The following is a 10,121-nucleotide window of genomic DNA, read 5'->3' as shown; positions in this document are numbered from 1 at the left end:
AATGATAATGGGGCATGCCAGTATCCGGGAATTTCAGGAGACTGAGACTAGAGTATGCAGAATTAATGGCCAGCTTCAGTCTCATAGGGAGTTGGAGACAGCCTGGGCTACATGAAACTGTTCATTAAAAAGTAATAAAAGACTCCGGACAGTGGTGGCACATGCCTTTAATCTCAGCACTCAGGAGACAGAGCAGGTAGATCTCTGTGAGTTTGAGTTCAGCCTGGTCTACAAAGCCAGTTCCAGGACAGCCAGAGCTGTTACACAGAGAAAACCTGTCTTGAAAAACCAATAACAATAGTTTAAAAAAAATGAAAGAAAAGATTTGAATTTGGTGTAGTGGCTCATGACTAAAATCCCAGAATTTGTAGGCTAAGGCAAGAAAGTTGCCCTGAGCCATGGGCTAGGCCTGAGCTACAATAGTGAATTACAAGTCAGCTTGGGATATTATGATGTGAAGCCCTATTAAAACAAAAAAGAAAAGAGTAAAAAGTCGTTTAGAGTACAGCACTTCTCTTTATACACTTTTTGCTTTGTTTTGTTCTGTTTTCCAAGACAGAGTTTCTCGGGGCCTGGCTTTCTTGGGACTTCCTGTGCAGACCAGGTACACCTTGAACTTAGAGATCTGCTTACCTCAGTCTCCCAAGTACTGAAAGTAAAAGTATGCACCACCACACCGGCTATTTGTGTTTATATGCTAACTGTACATTGGCCTAATAATTATATATAATTATTAATTATATGTGTGTGCAAGTGGGGATGTGGTGGTTTGAAAAAAAAATGTCCTCCAAATACAGTGGCACTATTAGGAAGTGTGGCTTTGTTAGAGTAGATATGGCCTTGTTGAAGGAAGTGTGTCACTGTGGGGGTGGGCTTTGGGGTTTCCAATGCTCAGGATACCACTGCCCAGTATCTCAGTTCATTTCCTGTTGCCTGCAAGACGTAGGACTCTCAGCTCCTTCTCCAGCACCATGTCTGCCTGCACATGACCATGTGTCCCACTATGATGAAAATGGACATCTGAAACTTTACCCCAGTTAAATGTTTTCCTTTATAGGAGTTGCCATGGTCATGGTGTCTCTTCACAGCAATAGAAACCTTAACTAAGGCAGAGGGTAAGTGTAGACGCTCAAGGAGGCCAGAGGCATCGGATCTCTAAGATGATAACAGGGAGAGTTGGAAATAACAGGTAGTTGTAGACTGCCTGACCTGGGTTTGGGGCACCAAACTTGGGTCTTTTGCAAGAGCAATACATGCTCTTAACTGCTGAGCATTCCATCCCTAAAAACAGATTTATTTTGAGACAGGATAGCTCTGTGTAGCCCTGGATGTCCTGGAACTCACTCTGTAGACCTGGTGGCCTCAAATTCAGAGATCTACCTGTCTCTGCCTCCTGAGAGCTGAGATTAAAGGTGTAGGCCACCACCCTGCCCAGCACACAGGAATCCTTTTTATAAATATCCTTTGAAGAATATAAGAAACTACATAGGATGGGGGTCTGGATCTAAACATACCCATTGAAAGCCAGTGATAAAAATGCAAGCCAGCCTCTCAGCCTGCGAGGACACAGCAAGAAGATGTTATGCTAAGAAGACAGAGGGTCCTTGCCTGACACTAAACCTGCCTGTGCCCTGATCTGTAACCTCCCATCTTCCATTCAATTTTTAATTGTTCTTGGGTTTGCTTGTTTGTTGAGACTATGTAGCCCTGGCTGACCTGAAACTCACTATGTAGACCAGGATGTCCTCGAACTCAGAGATCCGCCTTTTATTTCTGATTTCATAAATGACCCAGTTTGTGGTACTTTGTTATAAAAGCCCTGACAGACTGAGACAGAAATGTTTCTCACTGTAGTTGCTTTCCCTATGGACCTCTTTGGCCTGACTCTTCATGAATGAGGATCTTCCAGATCCTGGGCTCTCATCGCCCCACTTTCTCCGTCCTTCTTTCTCTGACTTACTCTATCGGTAAGAGCAGTTCCCAACAGTTGCTGGTCTCTCTGTTGCCTTTCTTCCGTCTATCAGATTTGTTACAAGTCACGTGTATTAAAATCCATCTAATAAACTGTCTTAGGTAAGTCGCACTCTGCAATCTTACTGTGAATGATAGGGTGTGCTAGAGCCGTTCATTTTCCCTTTCAAACAGCAAGCACGATCTGTGGTTCAAGGGAGAGTACACAGACTTAGAATACTAATGATTCACTGCGTCAAACATGTCCTACAGGATTGTCAAAACACAAGTGAGACACTGTCTGCAAACAGAGAATAAAACAAGGGTTGGGGTTGTAACTCAGTGGAGAAGGCTTGCCTAGTATACTCAAGGATCTGGGTTCAATCCACACTACAAGAAAAAAGAAAGAAAGAAAAGATTAACATATCTAGGTATGCTGATGCAATGGAATTTTATCTGGCCTTGAATGGAAACAAAGTGCCAGGCACACGGTAGGACACATTTGTTTTGTTTTGGTTTGTTTTGGGTTTTGGTTTTATGTGACAGGGTTTCTCTGTGTAACCTTGGTTGTCCTGTAACTCTCTCTGTGGACCAGGCTGGCCTGGAACTCAGAGGTCCTCCTGCCTCTGCCTCCTGAGTGTGTTATGGGATGTCTTTCTATACGCTGTGAATATGTATTGCTCTGATTGGTTGATAAATAAAGCTGCATTGGCCTATGGCAGAACAGGAATAGGTTAGGTGGTACGTTTAGACTGAAGAAGAGATAAAGAAGAGTGGAGTTGGAGGAGACACCAGCCTGCCACCCAAGGAGCAACAAGACGCCAGCAGACCAGGAATGCCACAGACATGTGGCAACATATAGATTAATAGAAATGGGTTGAGTTATGTTATAAGAGCTAGTGAGAAGCCCGTGCCATTAGGCCATACAGTTTGTAAGTAATGGAAGCCTTTGTGTGTTTACTTGAGTGCAAGCAGCTATGGGAATGGGTAGGACACGTTTGTAACCTCAGCATTTGAGAGGTGGAAGCAGGAAGATGAAATGTTCAAGGTCATCCTCAGATAGCATAGAAGTTCAAGGCCAGCCTAGACTGTTCGAGTGAGACCCTGTCTCAAAATAAACAAAAAAAGTAGGGGGAGGGGAGAAAAGAAAATGAATGTAGCAGAATATTATTTTAAGATGTGTTACATTAATTTATGCTGTGAAATATTTGTTCAATGATGTAAAGATGTGTTGCATTCTTTTTTTTCCCCCCTCGAGACAGGGGTTCTCAGTGTAATTTTGGTGCCTGTCCTGGATCTCGCTCTGTAGACCAGGCTGGCCTCAAACTCAGAGATCTGCCTGACTCTGCCTCCCGAGTGCTGAGATTAAAGGCGTGCGCCACCAACACCTGGTGTGTTGCATTCTTTTATGTCTCATTTGTTTAACTCTGTAAAGCTGTGTTACCTTGCCTGTCTATATAACACCTGATTGGTCTAATAAAGAGCTTAATGGCCCATAGCTAGGCAAGAGAGAGAAATAGGTGGGACTGACAGGCAGAGAGAATAAATGAGAGAGAAGGAGCAGCTAGAAAAGGAGGAGAGGAGGACTCCAGGGGCCAGCCATTTGGCAACACAGCCAGACTCAGAGTAAGAAGGGAAGCAAGAGATAAAGAATAAAGAAAGGTATGGGCTGGAGAGATGGCTCAGCTGCTAAGAGCACTGGCTGCTCTGATAAAACACTTTGCTTTATTTATTTAATTCTAGTACATATGTACAGCAGTATAAAACTCGTTAATCCCAAACCCTGTATAGTGGTACATGCCTACAATCCCTGAACTTGAGAGAGGCAGGAGTCCTGGCATCAATAAGGTGATGTCACATATAATATATGTTTCTCTTGTCAAACTTTCCTCCCTTCATGGGATGGGCAAAGAATGTTTCCAGAGTTTCATCCATGCTGTGGGACATATTAGTATTTCATTTGTAGTTGAGTTTTTTTTACTCTTTACTCTTTGGGGACCTGCTACCCAACTCCCAAATAAATACACAGAGACTTATTCTTACTTATGAATGCCTGGCCTTAACTTGGTTTGTTTCTAGCCTACTCTTCAAAACTTAAAAAGAATTTTTTCTATTCTTTTTTTTTTTTTTTACAAGTGATTAAGTCAATTTATTTAGCTGACTTAGGCATCCGCAATAGTGACTTCAACCTCCACTCCTGGCTCAGTACTGATGGAAGTGATCTGTTTAACAATCTCGGAAGGACTGTGCAAGTCAATGAGTCGCTTGTGGATTCTCATTTGGAAACGATCCCACGTCTTGGAACCTTCACCACAAGGTGTTTTTCTTGTAGTGATTCTCAGTGTCTTGGTAGGCATGCTCACGGGTCCTTTCACCTTCAGGTTCTTTTTCTTCGCGCCCCTAATCAAGTCGGCACACACCTTCTCCAGCGACTTCACGTTGCGGCTGGTGAGCGTGATCCGAATGCGGTGAATCGCCACCTCGGGCTCCACGGGCATCTTCCCGGTGTGTCTTCCCGGTGTCTTTAAAGGCCATGGCTGCGCGGGGCTTCCTGACCGACTTGTTCCTCAGCAGGAGCGAACAGCGGTGAGTCAGGACCGGAGCAGGCCGGACAGAGCTCTGCCGCACGCAGCGCCACACCTCGGAAAGGTTATTCTTTTCTTTTTCAAGATTTTTTTTTTTTTTTTTTTTTTTTTTTTTTTTTTTTTTTTTTTTTTGGTTTTTTCGAGACAGGGTTTCTCTGTGCAGGTTTGCGCCTTTCCTGAAACTTGCTTTGGAGACCAAGCTGGCCTCAAACTCACAGAGATCCACCTGGCTCTGCCTCCCGAGTGCTGGGATTAAAGGTGTTCGACACCACCACTCGGCAAGATTTTTATTTTATTTTATATGTATTGGTGCTTTGCCTGCATGTATATCTGTGTGAGCTTGCCAGATCCTCTGGAACTGGAGTTACAGACAGTTGTGAGCTGCTCAGTGGGTGCTGGGAATAGAACCTGGGTCCTCCAGAAGAGCAGCCAGTGCTCTTAACTGCTGAGCCATCTCTCCAGCCCCACATTTTTTATTTTTTAATGCTGGTCTTAGGTAACATGGGCTGGACTCAAACTGGATATATTGCTGAGAATGGCTTTGAATTCCTAATCCTCCTGCCGCCACCATCCAAGTGGTGGTATCACAAGTAAGAGCATCATTGAAAATGCTCTTAATGATTAAAGCTGGTACAAGATACAGTCAGAGCAAAAACAATCACTAGTGCATACTGTTTTATAGGAATATCACTTAGTGTAACCCAATACTGTTAGAGGTTTGGGGAGGCGGTTCTATAGGTAAAGGTGTTTGCCACCATGCCTCACAACCTGAATTCAAACTCTGTGACCTGAATGTGGTAGAAAAGAGCTGACAGGGTCTCTGTGTAGCCCTGGCTGTCCTAGAATTCACTAGATAAAACAAGCTGGACTTGAACTCAAAGAGATCTGCCTACTTTTGTCTCCCAAGTGCTGGGATTGAAGGCGTGTGCCACAGAGTCAGCCCAAGAACTGACTCTTTAAAGTTGTTCTCTGCGGGCGGTGGTGGTGCACGCCTTTAATCCCAGCACCCTGGAGGCACAGCCAGGTGGATCTCTGTGAGTTTAAGGGCACCTAGGCTACATACTGAGACCTTGACCCACAGAAAGAGAGTGGCCAGGGAGAGGGGCTTCTGGGGGAGCACAATGTCCTTTGGAGACAACACAGCTTTAAATAGAAATTCTCTACTCAAGGAGAACACACATCTCCAAACCTGAACTGTGGACATAATCACCTCAAATGGGGAAATCACCCAAATAATACAGTAAGGGACAGAGGGAAAAGTAATAACAATAAAGAAACTGGACTTCCGCCAGGAGAACCAAGTCACTAAGGTATTGAGAACATGTATCCTTGACATTCCAGGAATCTTGGTGGGTGCCAGTTGTGGTCCTCCTCCCCCAAACTGATGACTGAAATCCACCCCCCTGAGATGAACAGCAGCTGTGACAGTGGGGCTGGATTGGTGGTGTACCCTTGTAACCCCAGGACTCAGGATGCTGAGGAAAGAGGAAGAAAAAAAAATCAACCAATGACGGGAATTCTACCAAACAGTTGATAGCATTTGTCAAATCTGGCAAGGTTCTGAAAACTTTCAAGAGATGTGACAGGGAGATGTAACAGTATCTTTTTTTTTTCTGAGCTGAGGACGGAACCCAGGGCCTTGCATTAGGCAAGCACTCTACCACTTACCACTGAGCTAAATCTCCAACCCCAAATGTAACAGTATCTTAGGACACAAGTGATACTACATGAAAAGTAAAGAAATTTGATTGAACTGTGGATTTTAGTCAATAACAAAGTATCAATAGAGGTTCAGTGGTTATAACAAATATATTTGCTAATGTGCCATGCTACTAGATAAGGCACTATATAGAAACCACATGGTATTCTTTTTTTTTTTTTTTTTTTTTTTTTTTTTTGGTTTTTCGAGGCAGGGTTTCTCTGTGTAGCTTTGTGCCTTTCCTGGAACCCACTTGGTAGCCCAGACTGGCCTCGAACTCACAGAGATCCGCCTGCCTCTGCCTCCCAAGTGCTGGGATTACAGGCGTGTGCCACCACCGCCCGGCACCACATGGTATTCTTAATCCTCCTGTACATCTAAAATTGTTCTAAAAAAGGCTAGAGAGATGGGTCAGTGGTTAAGAACACCTGATGCTCTTCCAGAGGACCTGGGTTTGATTCTCAGCATTCATATGGTGGTTCACAACCATCTGTAACTTCAGTTCTGGGAAATCTAATGCCTTCTGACTTTCACAGGCACCAGGAACTTATGTAGTACACATACATGAAGTTTAAAAAAAAAAAAACCCAAAAACAAACAAACAAAAAACAAAATAACCTCCATACACATAAATAAATAAATAAATAAATAAATAAATAAATATTTTTTAAAAGTTATTTATTTATTATGTTATGTATACAGTGTTCTGCATGTATGACTGCAGGCCAGAAGAGGGCACCAGATCTCATTACAGATGGTTGTGAGCCTCCATGTGGTTGCTGGGAAATGAATTCAGGACCTCTGGAAGAGCAGTCAGTGCACTTAACCTCTGAGCCATCTCTCCAGCCCAATAAATAAATATTTTTTAAAGTCATTTATTTTTTGTAATTGCTACTTTTGTTTTTGTCTTTCAAATGAATATCATGTACCCTGAGTTGGCCCTTGGACTTGTTATGTAGCTAGTGATGGCCTTGAACTCCTGATCATCCTGCTTCCACTTCCCAAGTACTGAGATTACAGGTATGAACCATGCTCAGTGTTTGTGTGTGAGTATGTATGTGTGTGTGTATTTGTTGTTGTTTAAGGAAGGGTTTCCTCAGTGTTTGTGTGTGAGTATGTATGTGCATGTGTGTATTTGTTGTTGTTTAAGGAAGGGTCTCACTATGTAATCCTGACTGGCCATAGAAATCTGCCTGCTTCTGCCTCTCAAATGCTAGAGTTAAAGGAATGCCCTTCCACAGTAGGCATGTCTATAATTTGTTTGTTTTGAGACAGGGTTTTTCTGTGTAGCCCTGACTGCCCTGGAACTCACTCTGTAGACCAAGCTGGCCTTGAACTAAGAGATCCTCCTGCCTCTGTCTCTTGAAGTGCTGGGATCAAAGGTGTGTGCTACTATGCCCAACTGGCATGTCTATACTTTTTAAGGGATATTTTTGCACTGGATGGTGATAGCATACCCTTTAATCCTAGCACTTGGGAGGCAGAGGCAGCAGATCTTAGTGAGTTGGAGGCCAATCTTGTCTACAAAGTTAGTTCCAGGACAGCCAGAGCTGAAACAAAGAGAAAGCCTGTCTCAAGAGGAAAGAAAGAAAGAAACAAACAGAAATTTCTTTTCTTCCCATTCTGAAAATTTGAAGTTGAAATCAAGGTGTCAGTGGGGCCATACTCTCTCTTTTTTTTTTTAAAGATTTATTTATTTATTATGTATACAGTGTTCTGTTTGTATATATCCCTGCAGGCCAGAAGAGGGAGCCAGATCTCATTACAGATGGTTTTCCACTACCATGTGGGTGCTGGGAATTGAACTCAGGACCTCTAGAAGAACAGCCAGTGTTCTTAACCTCTGAGCCATCTCTCCAGCCCTGGCCATACTCTCTTGATGGCTTAGGTAAGGATGTGTTTAAATGCCTCTCTTGCAAAGCTTGGGGAATGGCAACCATCTTTGGTGTGTAGATACATCACTCTAGTCTTCCCCCATCTTCACATAGTGCTCACCGTAGTGTTTTCTCTGTTCCTGTGATAAAACATCATGGCTAAGGCAATTCATTGGCCTCATGGCTTCAGAGAGTTAGAGCCAAGATGGTGGTGTGAAGGCCTGGTGCCAGGAATAGCTGAGAGCTCACATCACAGAACCACAAGCAAGAGGCAGAGAACGCACTGGGAACAGCATGAGTCTTTGAAACCTCGAAGCCTGTCCCCAGTGACCCACTTCCTCCGACAAGGCTACACCTCTTAACCCTTTCCAACAATTCCACCAACTAGGGACCAAGCATTCAAATATGGGAGCCGATGGGTAACATTCAAACCACCACATATACCATCATACTTTTTAGATATTGAGTGGGTTTATTTATATAGTCCTTGCTTTTCTTCTGCCAACTGCTTCCTCTCCTCTTTCCACTCCTCTCTCCCTTCTCTCATAAATGAAAGCCCTTCGTCTAATATAAATATGGAAAGAAGTTTTTGAAGATTATCATTTATGTTATGAACTAAAGTTCTCCTAAAAAGCCTGATCTACAGTCAAGAGCTTGAAGATTGACCTTGGTTTGACTGTAGACAATCTCAAATAGATGGAATGTGGCAGACAGAGAAGCCAAAGTTATCTTGGTCTATCTTTTAGGCCCTTGGGTAGCCATTTACTGTTGATAGCTGTAAATGAGCTAGCATCTTGTGAATACCAGTAAAACTCTTGGAATGTAAACGTTTTGCAGCCCCAGGCTCCTCCCAAACTCAAAGCCAAGAATGATAATGTCGAAATATGTAAAACACGTCATTGCCTGGTTAAAGTGGCCATCTTTGTCCTGTAGAAGAGCCTCCCTTACTTGATAATTCTACCTATTTTTTGGGGGGGAGTATAAAAGTGTGTGCAATCTGCCGGGCAATAGTGGCACACGCCTTTAATCCCAGCCTGGTCTACAGAGTGAGATCCAGGACAGGCTCCAAGCTACACAGACAAACAGAGAAACCTTGTCTCAAAAAAAAAAAAACCCAAAATTTTTTTTTGTGGAATAGTCTCCCTGCAAGCCACACAGGCGACCTACCCATTTAATTTTTATGTAATCAACTAAAGAAAAGTTTCTATGTATGGCTTCTAAACGTTTTGTTAGCTGGGTGGTGGTGGCGCATGCCTTCAATCCTAGCACTCGGGAGGCAGAGGCAGGCAGATCTGAGTTCGAGGCCAGCCTTGTCTACAGAGTGAGTTCCAGGAAAGGCGCAAAGCTACACAGAAAAACCCTGTCTCGAAAAACAAAAAACAAACAAACAAAAAAAAGTTTTGTTGTGTTTAGAAAACACTCCTTAAATTCAAGACTGTATTTGTTTGTTTGAGACAGGGTTTTGTCTGTGTAACAGCCCTGGCTGTCTTGGAACTAGCTCTGTAGACAAGGATGGCTTTGAACTCACAGAGATCCACCTGCCTCTGCCTTTGCTTCCCTAGTGCTGGGATTAAAAGCATAAACCACCACTGCCCAGCTTAATTCAAGAATTTAAAACTCTCTCACACACTCCATTTTAAATTAATGTCTTATTATTATTAAATTCATTTATTATTATTATTATTTTTTTTTTTGAGACAGGGTTTTTCTGGCTGTCCTGGGATTCGCTCTGTAGATAAGGCTGGTCTGGATTTCAGAGATCTGCCAGCTTCTGTCTTCAGGGTGCTCAGTTTAAAGGCGTGCACCACCATCTTCCGGCATCTTGTCTTTATTTATTTAATTTTATTTTTGAGGCAGGGTCTCACTGTGTAGCCCTGACTTGCCTAGAACGCGGTTTGTAAACCAGAGAGGCCTGGAGCTCACAGAAATCCTCCTGCCTCTGCCTCTAGAGTGCTAAGGATTAAAGGGGCGCTCCTCCAGGTCTGGCTAAATTCGTTGTCTTTCTTCAAACTG

The 10,121-nt window shown here is 43.3% G+C and overlaps 1 pseudogene; it reads right to left on the bottom strand.

Annotated features, from left to right (window-relative positions):
- Positions 1-4,084: 4,084 nt before the first annotated feature.
- On the bottom strand, positions 4,085-4,485 carry LOC102918251 (small ribosomal subunit protein uS10 pseudogene; annotated as a pseudogene).
- Between the last annotated feature and the right edge of the window lie 5,636 nt (positions 4,486-10,121).

The sequence above is a fragment of the Peromyscus maniculatus genome, chromosome 8 (genome assembly GCF_049852395.1).
Source record: "Peromyscus maniculatus bairdii isolate BWxNUB_F1_BW_parent chromosome 8, HU_Pman_BW_mat_3.1, whole genome shotgun sequence".
NCBI lineage: Eukaryota > Metazoa > Chordata > Mammalia > Rodentia > Cricetidae > Peromyscus > Peromyscus maniculatus.
The sequence above is the reverse complement of the archived record's forward strand: the minus strand, read 5'-3'. Positions and strand labels throughout refer to the sequence as shown.